This window comes from Cetorhinus maximus, chromosome 6 (assembly GCF_964194155.1).
Source record: "Cetorhinus maximus chromosome 6, sCetMax3.hap1.1, whole genome shotgun sequence".
NCBI lineage: Eukaryota > Metazoa > Chordata > Chondrichthyes > Lamniformes > Cetorhinidae > Cetorhinus > Cetorhinus maximus.
The window spans coordinates 6,459,124-6,473,629 of NC_135884.1; positions in this window are offsets into that span (position 1 = coordinate 6,459,124).

The following is a 14,506-nucleotide window of genomic DNA, read 5'->3' on the forward strand; positions in this document are numbered from 1 at the left end:
AATTCAGAAGAAATTTCTTTACCCAGAGAATGGTGAGAATGTGGAACTCGCTACCACAGGGAGTGGTTGAAGTGAATAGTATCGATGCAACTAAGGGGAGGCAAGATAAATATATGAGAGAGGAGGGAATAGAGGGAAAACTGATAAGACCTAAGTGAGGAAAGAGGGAGCATAAACACTGGTATGGACTGGCTGGGCCAAATGAACTGTTTCTTTGCCATATATCCTATGTAATCTTTTCATCCTTGGTGCCAGTGCTATAAGCTTGATTTTTCATATTGGTGTATCGACATAGGGAAATGAGGGGCAGGAAAAGACAGGCAGGTCGGTCAAGCCGACTGCACACATCATGATGGCAGGAGAATCAGGACCAGACCCTTCTTCCCTCACCCCCATGCCTCACTACCCCACCTCCACCATCGCCTTAGCCTTCACTACTCTAATGAGAACAACACCAGCTTCTCCAGACTCTCCACATTAACTGAAGTCCCTCATCACTGGCACCATTCTAGTAAATCTCCTCAGCACCCTCCCAAGGCCTTGACATCCTTTCTAAAGTCTGGTGTCCAGAATTGTATAACAATATCCTAACTGTGGCTTAACCAGTAATTTAGAAAGATTGAATGTACTGTCCTTGCTTCTACTATCCTACTGCCAAACGCCATTAACTCATTCAGCACAGGGCAAGTATTCCATTCAACCCTAAAACTAGGAGTCAGTGTGGCATGATTGGTGGTGTGTTTAACCGTGAAACTATTGCGGGAAACACTTCATAAGGTCTTTAATTATCTGAATATAGAGTTTTTAATTATCCAAATATAGACTGGGATAATCGTAGTACAAAGGGCAGAGAAGGGCAAGAGTTCCTAGAATGTGTTCAGGAAAATGTTCTATATCAATATGTTTCAAGTCCAACAAGAAAGGAGGCACGGCTAGATCTGCTTCTTCGGGATAGGGTGGGCCAAGTGGATCAAGTGTGAGTAGGAGGACATTTTGGGTAATAGTGATCTTTGTATCGTAAGGATTAGGATGACTATGGAAAAGGACAAAGAGCCATCCAGAGTAAGTATAATTAACTGGGGGAAAGACAACCTCAATGGGGTAAGAACAGATCTGGGCTGAATAAATTGGAGTCAAATGTTAGCAGGAAAAATGGTAGTTGAACAATGGGAAACCTTCATAGAAGAGATAGTTCGGGCACAGTCAAGGTATATTCCCTTGAAAGGGAAAAGTAGGGCAAACAAATCCAGAGTTCCCTGGATGATGAAAGAGATAGAAATTAAGATAAAGAAGAAAAAGTGTGCTTAGGACAGGTATCAGGTAGAAAATACAATTGAGAACCAGGCCGAATACAGAAGGTTCAGAGGGGAAATGAAAAAGCAAATAAGAGAAGCAAAGACAGAGTATGAAAAGAGACTGGCAGCTAACATAAAATGGAATCCCAAAGACTTCTATAGACATATAAATAGTAAAAGGGTGGTAAAAGGAGGAGTAAGACTGATTATGGACTAAAAAGGGGATTTACACATGGAGGCAGAGGGCATGCCTGGGGTATTAACTTAATACTTTGCATCTGCCTTTACCAAGGAAGAAGATGCTACCCAGGCCATGGTGAAAGGTGAGGTCATTCAGACACCAGAAGGGTTTAAAATTGATAAGGAGGAAGTAATGGATAGGCTGTCTGTACTTAAAGTTGATAAGACACCAGGACCGGATGAGATGCAACCAAAGGATACTGAGGAAGCTGAGAGTGGAAATTGCCAAGGCTCTGGGCCATAATCTTTCAGTCTTCCTTAGACTGGAATTTTCTGTCCCCGTTGGTGTTGGGCGACATGGCAGGTGTGAGTGGACAATATGGTGGGAAGGCCAAAAATCGGTCTCATGACGTTGTGAAACCAATTTGCGATTGTCCGTTCTGCCTGTCAATGACAGGCCACGTCTCCCACCAGCGGATGTCAGAACGTCGTTCTAGTACATCTGCATATCATTACAAGCCCTGTATTGCCGGAATCATCCACCCACGGTGGATCATCCGGGCATGTCATCCACAACTGTACACAAGCGACGTGCACCTGCCGGTTTGTTTGCCTACATTTCTTCAGGCAGCACTCACAGTCATCAGTGCCAGGCTTCACAGACAGCACCACATCACTTTTAGGGGGGGCTCACGGGTAGGTGTCTACCTACCAGACCAGCCGTAAGGCAGAGGTGGCTTTTCAATGGCTTCAGGGCTGGGGCTTGCTTGGGGAAGGGGGAGAAGTGGCCTCAGGCAAGGGAGGAGGCTGCAGGGCGAGGACTGTACTGGGGAAGGGGGGTATCCCAGGGTGTGTGTGGGGGCACATGTTGATCTGTGCAAGTGACCTAAGATGGTGAGGGCTGAGGAGGCAGCCTCCAGAGGAGATGAGGCCAGATGGAGATGTGAGGGTGTGTGTGTGAGGGAGTGAGTGGTGATGTCCCTTGAGCTGACAGTGAGTGAGATGCCAGTGAATGTGTGATGGGCTTGTGAGTGTGTGAGTTTAGAGTGATGAGATGGTTGCCTTACCCTGGCGGCACAGATGAGATCATTCATCCATTTCTGCACTAGATGGCTGACCTCTTGTCTGCAGCATTGGCACTGACCACCTCTGCCCCCGCCTCCAGGCTGGAGTGGTGAGACTGATGGGCCTCCTGTGACCAGAGCTGGGGGTAGAGGACATCACGGAGGGCCTCCACAGTGTCCAGAAGGTATCCCAGGGATGCGTCAACGACTCGGGGTGCGCATGTGGGGGGGTGGTGGTGGGCTGCACTCTTCTTGGCTTTGTGGGCCATGTCTTCACACATGCCCTCCTGGGCTGCAAGCATTGAGAAGTATGCGCACAGCTATAGTTTAAATACGGCGTGGGGAACCGGCGAGGTAATGGTGGCAGGCAAATTGGAGGCCACCTGCCAGCGAAACGGCATGTTTCCTGTGGCGCGAAAAGCCACCATCGCGGCCGGTGGGTAAAACATCCTTTTCCCACCTGCTACCGCACGGTGTGCAAATCTGGGACGATTCCAGCCTCGGACTCAGCGGTGGTGCCAGAGGATGGGAGAATTGCAAACCCTTGTTCAAAAAAGGGTGTAAAGATAAGCCCAGCAACCACAGGCCAGTCAGTTTACCTTCGGTGGCGGAGAAACTTCTAGAAATAATAATTCAAAACAAAATTCATCGTCACATGGACAAATGTGGGCTAATTAAGAAAAGCCACGATGGATTTCTTAAGAGAAAATCATGTTTAACTAACTTGCTGGAGTGTCGACCAATACCTGAGGTGGGGTGGCGGTGGGGGGTGGAGGGGGTGGTGTTATCTTACGAGGAAAGATTGCGCAGGGTGGCCTGTATCCATTAGTGTTTAGAAGATTGAGAGGTAGTCTTATTGAAACATATAAGATCCTGAGGGGACTTGACAGGGTGGATGCTGAGAGGATGTTTCCCCTTGTGGGAGAGACTAGAACTAGGGGGCACTTTAAAAATAAGGGGTCTCCTATGTAAGACGGAGATGAGAAGAAAGTTTTTCTCTCAGAGGGTCGTGAGCCTTTGGAACCCTCTCCCCTGGAGAACGACGGAGGTGGGATCAATGAATATTTTTAAAGCAGAGGTCGCTAGATTCTTGACTAATAGGGGAATCAAAGGTTAATGGGGGTGGACGGAATGTGGAGTTGAGGCCACAATCAGACCAGCCATGATCTTATCAAATGGTGGAGCAGGCTCGAGGGGCCGAGTGGCCTATTCCTGTCCTTAATTCGTATGTTCATATGTTTCTTAAAAAAAAGAGGTGACGGAGAGGCTTGATGCAAACAACTCAATCCGGAAAAGTGTCGGGGAATGCAATTGCGGAGGGCAAACAAAGCAAGGAAATACTCAATAAACAGGAGGATATTGAGAGGGGTTGAGGAAGTGAGAGACCTTGGAGTGCATGTCCACAGGTCCCTGAAGGTGGCAGGACAGGCGGATTGGGTGGTAAAGGAGGCGTATGGAACGCTTTCCTTTGTTGGGCAAGGTATTGAATACAAAGGCAGGGATGTAATGCCGGAACTGTATAAAATGCTGGTTAGGCCACAACTGGAATTTTGTGTACAGTTCTGATCACCACATCACAGGAAGAACATAATTGCCCTGGAGAGAGTGCAGAGGGGATTTACAAGAATGTTGCCAGTGCTGGAAAATTGCAGCTATGCTGGGGATAGGCTAGGGTTGTTTTCCTTAGAACAGAGGAGGCTGAGGGGTGACCTAATTGAGGTGTACATGATTCTGAGGGGCCTAGATAGGGTAGACAGGAAAGACTTGTTGCCCCTAGCCGAGGGGTCAGTTACCCCTCACAGACTTAAGGTGACTGATAGAAGGATTAGAGGGGACATGAGGAAAAACTTTTTCACCCAGAGGGTGGTGGGCATTTGGAATTTGCTGCCTCAGTTGGTGGTTGAGGCTGAAACGCTCAACTCATTTAAACGGTACCTGGATCTGCACCTGAAGTGCTGTAACCTGCAAGGCTATGGACCAGGTGCTGGAAAGTGGGATTAAGAATGAGGTTCTTTTTCTCTCTCTTCTTTTGGCCAGCACAGACATAATGGGCTGAATAACCTCTTCCTGCGCCATAACTTTTCTATGGTTTTGATGTGGTGTACATTGACTTCCAAAAGGCATTTGATACAGTGCCACACAACAGACTTTGGTAGGAAGAACATGAGAGACAATATAAGATAAAGGGTACAACTCCAAAGCGGGTGCAGGAGCAGAGGAACCTGGGGGTATATGTGCATATGTCATTGAAGGTGGCAGGGCAGGTTGAGAGAGTGGTTAGTAAAGCATACAGTTCCATAGGCTTTATTAATAGGGGCACAGTGCCAAAGCAAGGAGGTTATGTTGATCTTGTATAGGACACTAGTTCAGCCTCAGCTGGAGTATTGCCGACCAGTTCTGGGTGCCACACTTTAGAAAGGATGTCAAGGTATTGAAGAGAGTGCAGAAAAGAGTCATGAGAATGGTTCCATGGATGAAGAACTTCAGTTATGAAGATAGATTGGGGAAGTTGGATCTGTTTCCCTTGGAGAAGAGAAGGCGGAGAGGAGATCTGATAGAGGTGTTCAAAATCATGAGGGTTCTGGACAGAGTAGATAGGGAGAAACAGTTCCCACTCGTGAAAGGGTCAGAACGAGAGTGTACAGATTTAAAATAATTGTCAAAGGAAGCAAAAGCGTTAGGAGAAAAGTCTTTCTCACACTGCGCGTGGTTAAGGTCTGGAATGCACTGCCTGAGAGTGTGGTGGAGGCAGGTTCAATTGAGGCATTTGAAATGAAGTTAGACTGTTTTCTGAAAAGGAAGAATGTGCAGGGTTACAGGGAGAAGGCGGGAGAATGGCACTAAGTGAACTGTTCATTTGGAGAGCAAGTGCAGACACGATGGGCCGAATGGCCTCCTTCTGCGCTGGTACAGTTCAGTGATTCTGAGTCATTGAACAGTATTTAATGGAGGTGATGGGGGGTCTCGGCCACCGGCTGGAGAGCTGTGATCAAGAAGCCCCACCCACCGCGAGCTACCAGAGCCAATCAGAGGCCGGCAGTTCCTTATGGCTCGGCAGCACGATGCCCAAAATTACTGGTGGACCCAGGCACCGGTGAGTGATACCAGGGGGCTGGGAGTGGGTCACAGGGTGGAGGGGAAGCGGGGGGGGAGTTAGCAGCGAGGGCATGGGTTGGCTCTCAGCAGCCCCCCCACCCCTTCCCAATGCCAGATACCTCGATCAGGCACCAAGGGATTTCCCTGGAAGATCGCAAACAACCTCGCCAGGGTTCACTTTTTGGGCTTCCTTGCATGGAGAGTCCCCCTGGCTGCTGCTGCTGGGTAAATACCAATGGTGGCAGGGTGAGGCCCTTAGGTGGGCATTAATTGCCTACTTAATGGCCTGAATTGGCAACGTGGTGGGATGGCCACCTAGGGGACTTCCTACCATGGACTTAATCAGGGCAGAGGTAGGAAGGCAGCAGGGTCTCTCCACCCACCCCCCCACTTTCCGTCTAATTAAATGCCACCTCCCAACAAACCCACCCATGGGGGAAGGAATAAAATTCCGCCCACCAAGTCATAATGGCACTCAGCCCATGCCTGCTCTCTGTAGAACAATCCAGTCAGCTCCAGTCCCCTGCCCTACCCCTGTAACTCTGCAAGTTTATTTTCTCAAGCGTCCAACCAGTTTCCTTTTGAAATCATTGAATATCTTTGATTCTACCACCCCCATAGGCAGCGAGTTCCAGGTCATTACCGCTCGCTACATAAAAAAGTTCTTCCTCACATCTCCCCTATACCTCTTGCCCAAAACTTAAAAATCTATGTCCCTTAGTCTCTGCATCATCAGCTAATGGGAACAGCTTTTCTTTGTTTACCTTATCTAAACCTGTCACAATCTTGTACCCCTCGGTCAAACCTCCCCTCAACCTCCTTTTCTCCAAGGAGACCAAACCCAGCTTTTTCCAATCTAACCTTGTAGCTAAAATCCCTCATCCCTGGATCCATTCTGGTAAATCTCCTCTGCTCCCCCTCAAGGACCTTCCTAAAGTGTGATGACCAGAATTGGATGCAATTTTCTAGTTGTGACATTACCAGAGCTTTTAAAAGGTTCAGTATAACTTCCCTGCTTTGTGCTCTCCTCATGAAGCACAAGATCCCATGTGCTTTGCCAATTACTCTCTCAATGTGTCTTGCCACATTCGATTTACATTGATTTTGATTGTACCGACATTTCATTTGCCTGAAGTGCCCCCCCACCCACAACCACACCTCCATCCCACAAGTTAAAACCGGTGGTCTGGAAATCCTGGGAGGAGAGGGGAATAATTTCAGAACTCTCCCTTTATTCTTTATTCTTTCGTGGGATGTGGGTGACCCTGGGCAAGGCCAGCATTTGTTGCCCACCCCTGACTGCCCTTGAACTGAGTGGCTTGCTAGGCCATTTCAGAGGGGCAGTTAAGAGTCACCCACATTGCTGTGGGTCTGGGAGTCACATGTAGGCCAGACCGGGTAAGGACGGCAGATTTCCTTCCCTAAAGAACATTAATGAGCCAGATGCGTTTTTACAACAATTGATGACAGTTTCGTGGTCACCATTACTGAGACTGGCTTTATATTCCAGATTTATTAAGTGAATTTAAGTTCTGCTAGCTGCTGGGGTGGGATTTGAACCTAAGTTCTCCCCGGAGCATTCCCCGTCGTAGCTTCAGGGGGATGCGGGAGATGGGAAAACCAGCGGAGACCCCAGGGGAATGGCAGACGGAGGAATAGCAGAGTGGGGGAAATCTGCTGAGGAGGTCAATGGCCTGCAAAATGCTGGAAAGAGGCAAAAAAAAAGTAGAGAATAATACAGAAAGGTGTACCTTCATGACAAGAAGGATTAGAAAGGGAAAAAAGCACCACCAGCAAATGGATGGAAAATGGCAGGGCAGTTGTGCAGGTGCGGCTTGCAGCCAATGTCCAACACAGATGGGATGAAGCATTGGAGGAGGCAGGTAATTATGCAGAAAACTTCCCAGGCTCAGAATTTAATTTTTTACACCTCAGTCCGTGTCAAACACACGCCCCTCTGAGATCTTATGTAAAAACAATTGTCATGCACATCAGCAGAAGATTGGAATGCAGAGATTTTTTATTACACTTTGCCTGCTCCCAAAATCAATTCATTTATACTTTAAGAAAGCAATTTATTGATTTGAATATATGTACACTCGAGCCTGAAGATGGGAATTAATATGTTTATAGACCATCACAGAATAGAGGGACAATAACATTTTGCTCCATAATTTAATAAAGGTCATTATTGCAGCCAAGAATGAGATGGCGTCGCAAATGTCACTGACTAATAATTCACAGAAGTGATGATGAGAGGTTAATAGTACAGGGCTTATAAACGATTGAGGGACCAAAGGATAATGATATGAATATCTGAGCTTCTTTGATGTAAATCCTTATTGATAGCATTTCCAAACGTTTGACGGTGGCTTGGGCCGGGGCGGGGGGTGGGGGTCTGAAATGAAACAGAAACACATCAACAATGGCACTCCGTGGTCTAGAAATTCTGAGCAATTTGCATGGTGCAAATTCCTGGCACTTACAAGCTGCAGTGGTGGAACTGAAGCAGAGGTTAAGCTCCTTATTTGCCTGTGTGGAGGTACCTAATGCCCCATTCAAGAATGGCTAAAGCATCTTTCTCGATATTCTGGTTGGAAGTGTGTGCTTGCTTCCTGCCTGCCATCTAGCGGCCTTTAAGAAACCGTGTTGCGCCTGGAAAACTGAGTAAGTTCACATTCCTCGACACATTGCTGTTCTGCAATACGATGAGGCTGCGTGCGTGATGAATCTATCAGCTTCCCAGCAAGGGGGATGGTTGGAGACCCGGGGCTAACAGAAAGCGAACTGCTCGTATACAAGATTTTCCATCCCTGCCTCTATCTCAAAAGCCTTTGCTATTCTGCACTGAGGCAAGTCATATGTTGTCCAGTTGTGGGCACTCATCAGTTGGAGACGACAAGTGAGGCAGTTAGCCATAAGTGGTCAGCATTATGAGGGATCCATGTCTTTGTCCATGTCACAGAAAACCGTCTTCAGCTGCTTCATCAATGACCATTCCTCCATCATAAGGTCAGAATTGGGGATGTTCGCTGATGATTGCACAATCTTCAGCACCATTTGCAACTCCTTAGATACTGAAGCAGTCCATGTTCATATGCAGCAAGACCTGGACAATCTTGGGCTGATAAGTGGCAAGTAAAATATGTGCCACACAAATGCCAGGTAATGACCATCTTCAGCAAGAGAGAACCTAATCATCTCCCATTGACATTCAATGGCATTACCCTCACTGAATCCCCGCCTATCAACACCCTGGGGGTTGCCAGTGCCCAGAGACTGAATTGGACCAGCCATATTGAAGTGAATTATAACCCTAGCCCCTTTTTGGGACTATTCTGGATGGGGCGTGTCCCTGAGATGATCACTCTCACTTAAGGTTGAGAAAGACAGGCCTCCTAGACACTTAAGTGGTCCAAAGAACTGATCTAACTCTCCCATAGGAAAGTAACCACCAGATAATATTATCATTCTTCAGATAGCCTTTTCAACAAGTTTTAGCTAGATTATAACAACTCGGATATTGTAAGGGTCCAGACATCTCTCCACTGAAGAGTGTACGGAGATGGGTTTTCGAGTTTGGATACAGAAGACTATATGAGACAATACTTTTTTCTAAATTATATAAGAGTTTATTAAAGAACTGAATGTGCAATTTGCTTTTGATGGTTATTCAATCACAACATTGACAGTTATATGAAAAATAAGTATAATCTTGTTTCTAATAGAGAATCCAGGTCTTATTAATGTTAGAAAGAGATATTTAAGGTACCCATCAATATTTAAAGTAATATTTACCGTAAATCCCTGAGCAGAAAGCTATCGAGTCTAGCAAGATTCCTCTATCCCAGTTAAGGGAAGAACTATCATTACTACACTACAGCAGCATAGCTTTACCTTGAGAGATGCCAGAGTAAATCCAATGAGTCTAAAAATCTTACCGCAAAGTTCCTTTATTTATACCCTAAAAGAGCTAAACCAGCAGGAAGCATGTTGAACACTCATGCTGGACAACAACCTTTGGTTTTTTTGTCAACACCCTTCAAGCAAACAGGATACTGAGAGGTGCAGATAGTGGTCACTCAGTTTCCAGGATTAAGTTCGACAGGTTTTTTAGGGTCTTCCTTAAGGTTATCCATTGTTAGATTGTGGTGTCTTACAATTTACCAATGCCTTCTGAGGTGTTGTAAAGGCCAGTTCCTGTTATTTCAGAACTGCCTTGTGTTAGAGGATATGCCATATTCTATGCTACAGGATGTTGTTGTCCTTGAGCACACAATTATGCGTAGGCATGTTTATAAACTTTAGAAAAGAGATGAACTCTGCTTTTAATTTTTAATCCCTACTTCATAGAAGAATCACTATTTTTAACTTATAACTCCTTATTTTTGGTTGGATTCTCTTATAACTTCATATTTATAGCTGCATTCCTCCACAATATAAATACTGTGGCTACAAGAGCAGGGCATAGGCTGGGAATTCTGAAGTGAGTAACTCCTGACTCCCCAAAGCCTCTCCACCATCTACAAGGAACAAGTCGGGGTGTGATGGAATACTTTCCACTTGCCTGGATGCCTCCAACAACACTCAAGAAGCTTGACACCATCCAGGGCAAAGCAACCTGCTTGATTGGCACCCCATCCATCACTTTCAACAATCACTCCATCGACCACCGATGAACAGTGACAGCAGTATGTACCATCTAAGATGCACTGCAGCAACTCATCAACGTTCCTTAGACAGCACCTTCCAAACCCATGACCACTATCATCTAGAAGGACAAGGGCAGCAGACACATGGGAACACCACCACCTGTAAGTTCCCCTCCAAGCCACTCACCATCCTGACTTGGAACTATAATCACCATTCCTTCACTGTCACTGGACCAAAATGCTGGAACTCCCTCCCTAACAGCACTGTGGGTGTATCTACACCACGGGGACTGTGGTAGTTCAAGAAGGCAGCTCACCAGCACTTTCTCAATGGCAACTAGGGATAGACAATGAATGCAACGCCCACATCCCATAAAAGAATAGCAAAAAATGGGCCAGGTCTTGGCATTTGCTGGAAATTTCTAGATGGAGGGGTTGGGGTGGTCTTGTTTAGGATGGAAACCATGATCTAAGTGAATTATGGAAGCATGCTTAAGGGGCTAGATGGTCTCCTCCTGTTACTAAGTGCTCACGTGGGTCCCATTTGGTTTAAGGAGCATGTAGTTTGTGGAATTCCCAGGATAGTCCATGAGCTCCCTCAGACACACCCTCAAAAGCTTTCCTAGGATGTGGGGCAAGGAGGGAGAGCAGAAGGTAGCAAAGCTCACCAATCCCCGACCAGTATTCAGCCCAAGGATGCAAACCCAGCATGATTAGGTTCCAACCTACATCATGGCCCGCCCCCAGCCCCCCTGAGGTGATACACAACATGCCCTCCCCTCCACCCCTTCTGGAATATAATTGGAGAAAGATGCTCTTCCATGATTCCTGCAGGAAAGTGACCGTGTGTGAACATTATGCCAGGGCAGGGGGGTGGAATGGATGTAAACCACCCCCACCTGCCAAGCCCTCTACTGCTGCCCATTCTGCAAATGTCAGATAGGCTGATGTGACAGACGTTAGTATGTAAGTATCTGGGGGATAGGCCATTGTGGAACTGGGACCCTGTTTGCGTCAAGACTTTGAGAGTACTGTAGGGGGAAAAACTGAAGGGTAAAGAGAAAAAAGGAAAGATATGTACAATGATAGGCAGGTAAAAATCCTCTGTTCCATCCAGCCTGTCCCACACTATTGTGACACTTGGCATATCATAATTGATATGCCCACCAACCATACTTAAAAAATGTGGTCTCCTGGAAGAGGGGGTAAAATTATGTTAAAAACCCCAGGCCAAATTTGGAGAAAGAAAATCAGGGAAATTCCCCTCCGACCCTCCCTAGGCGATTAAACAAGCCCAGGAGATCTTTCTGGCTGTGATAATTCCTTGCAGTGCACACCTGTATAAGGTGATCTCCACTGCAGCCAGAAACACGTCCACCTCTTGCTCGAAGGAATTCAGCGAATCAGTGTCCAGCTCATGAGACAACAGCCTGTTAACGAGGCCCATTCCTCTCTTGGTTAAAAAAACATCTCCCAACATCCAGCCCTTTATTTTATTTGTTTATGGGACGTAGGCATTGCTGGTAAGAGTAGCATTTATTGTCCATCCCGAAATGCTCTTGAGAAGGCACTGGATCTGGCCTTAACTTAAGATTGTGATTCCTGGCCCTTCTTAACCTATTTAATTGAAACATATTGTCAACTCGAACACAACCCATTCCCCTCATGGCCTTAAAAATCTGAAGTCCCCAACCCTTCTGCTTCATTGCCAGATAATGGAATTAAGGCCAATGAAGATGAGCTGAAATCTCCGAGTGTCTGAGAGTGTATCCTCTGAGAGAGTGAGAGAGTAAAACACAAACCAGGAGGAGATGAGGGAAAGAGTGAGCGAGACGGACTGAGGAGTGAGAGAGAGAGAGGAAACAACACAAACTAGAAAGGGAGAGAGAAAGAGAAACACGTTTGGAGCGGGAGAGAGAGAAACACAAACCGAGAGTGGGAGCAAGGTTGTGTAACACAAACTATGGAGAGCAAGAGAAGGCATAAACAGGGGGAGGGAGAGAACATAAACCAGAGAAGGAGAGGAACACAAACCAAGGAGGGTTCCAAAGAAAAGCACCCTAGCTTATCCAATCTTTCCTCCTGGCTAAAGTTCTCCAGCCACTTTTTTTATTCATTCATGGGATGTGGGCTTCACAGGCTGGGCCAGCATTTATTGTCCATCCCTAGTTGCCCTTGAGAAGGTGGTGGTGAGCTTCCTTCTTAAACTGCTGCAGTCCATGTGGTGTAGGTACACCCACAGTGCTGTTAGGGAGGGAGTTCCAGGATTTTGACCCAGCGACAGTGAAGGAACGGTACGTTTCCAAGTCAGGATGGTGAGTGACTTGGAGGGGAACGTCCAGGTGATGGTGTTCCCATCTATCTACTGCCCTTATCCTTCTAGATGGTAGTGGTTGTGGGTTTGGAAGGTGCTGTCGAATGAGCCTTGGTGAATTCCTGCAGTGCATCTTGTAGATGGTACACACTGCTGCTACTGTGCATCGATGGTGGAGGGAGTGAATTTTTGAGAATGTGGTGCCATATCAAGCGGGCTGCTTTGTCCTGGATGGTGTCCAGCTTCTTGTGTGTTGTGCGAGCTGTGCTCACCCAGGCAAGTGGGGAGTATTCCATCACATTCCTGACTTGTGCCTTGTAGATGGTTGACAGGCTTTGGGGAGTCAGGAGGTGAGTTACCCATCACACAATGAGTAGCCTCTGTTCTGCTCTTGTGACCACAGTATTTATATGGCTAGTCCAGTTCAGTTTCTGGTCAATGGTAACCCCCAGGATGTTGATAGTGGGGGATTCAGTGATAGTAATGCCAATAAACATCAAGGGGTGATGGTTGGATTCTCTTCTGTTGGAGATGGTCATTGCCTGGCACTTGTGTGGCGTGAATGTTACTTGCCATTTGTCAGCCCAAGGCTGGGTATTGTCCAGGTTTTGCTGCATTTGGACATGGGCTGCTTCAGTATCTGAGGAGTTGTGAATGGTGCTGAACATTGTGCAATCATCAGTGAACATCCCCACTTCTGACCTTATGTTGGAAGGAAGTTCATTGATGAAGCAGCTGAAGATGGTTGGGCCGAGGACACTACCCTGAGGAACTCCTGCAGTGATGTCCTGGAGCTGAGATGATTGACCTCCAACAACCACAACCATCTTCCTTTGTGCTAGGTATGAATCCAACCAGCGGGGGAGTTTCCGCCTTGATTCCCATTGACTCCAGTTTTGCTAGGGCTCCTTGATGCCACACTCTATCAAATGCTGCCTTGATGTCAAGGGCAGTCACTCTCACCTCACATTGGGAGTTCAGATCTTTTGTCCATTTTTGAACCATGGCTGTAATGAGGTCAGGAGCTGATGAGTGGCCCTGGCAGAACCCAAACTGGGCATCAGTGAGCAGGTTCTTGCTAAGCAAGTGCCATTTGGCAGCACTGTTGATGACCCCTTCCATTACTTTACTGATGATGGAGAGTAGACTGATGGAATGATAATTGGTCAGGTTGGATTTGTCCTGCTTTTTGTGGACAGGACATACCTGGGCAATTTTCCACATTGCCGGGTAGATGCCAGTGTTGTAGCTGTACTGGAACAGCTTGGCTAGGGGCATGGGAAGTTCTGGAGCACGAGTCTTCAGTACTATTGCTGGAATATTGTCAGGGACCATAGCCTTTGCAGTATCCAGTGCCTTCAGCCATTTCATGAAATCATGTGGAGTGAATTGAATTAGCTGAAGACTGGCATCTGAGATGCTGGGCACCTCTGGAGGAGGACAAGATGGATTATCCACTTGGCACTTCTGGCTGAAGATTATAACAACTGCTTCAGCCTTATCTTTTGCACTGATGTGCTGGGCTCCCCCATCATTGAGGATGGGGATATTTGTGGAGCCTTCTCCAATGAGTTGTTTAATTGTCCACCACCATTCACGACTGCATGTGGCAAGACTGCAGAGCTTGGATCTGATCCGTTGGTTGTGGGATTGCTTAGCTCTGTCTATCACTTGTTGCTTATGCTGTTTGGAATGCAAATAGTCCTGTGTTATAGCTTCACCAGGTTGACATTGCATTTTTAGGTATGCCTGGTGCTGCTCCTGGCATGCCATCCTGCACTCTTCATTGAACCAGGGTTGATCCCCTGGCTCGATGGTAATGGTAGAGTGGGGAATATGCCGGGCCATGAGGTTACATATTGTGTTCGAGTACAATTCTGCTGCTGCTGATGGCCCACAGCGCCT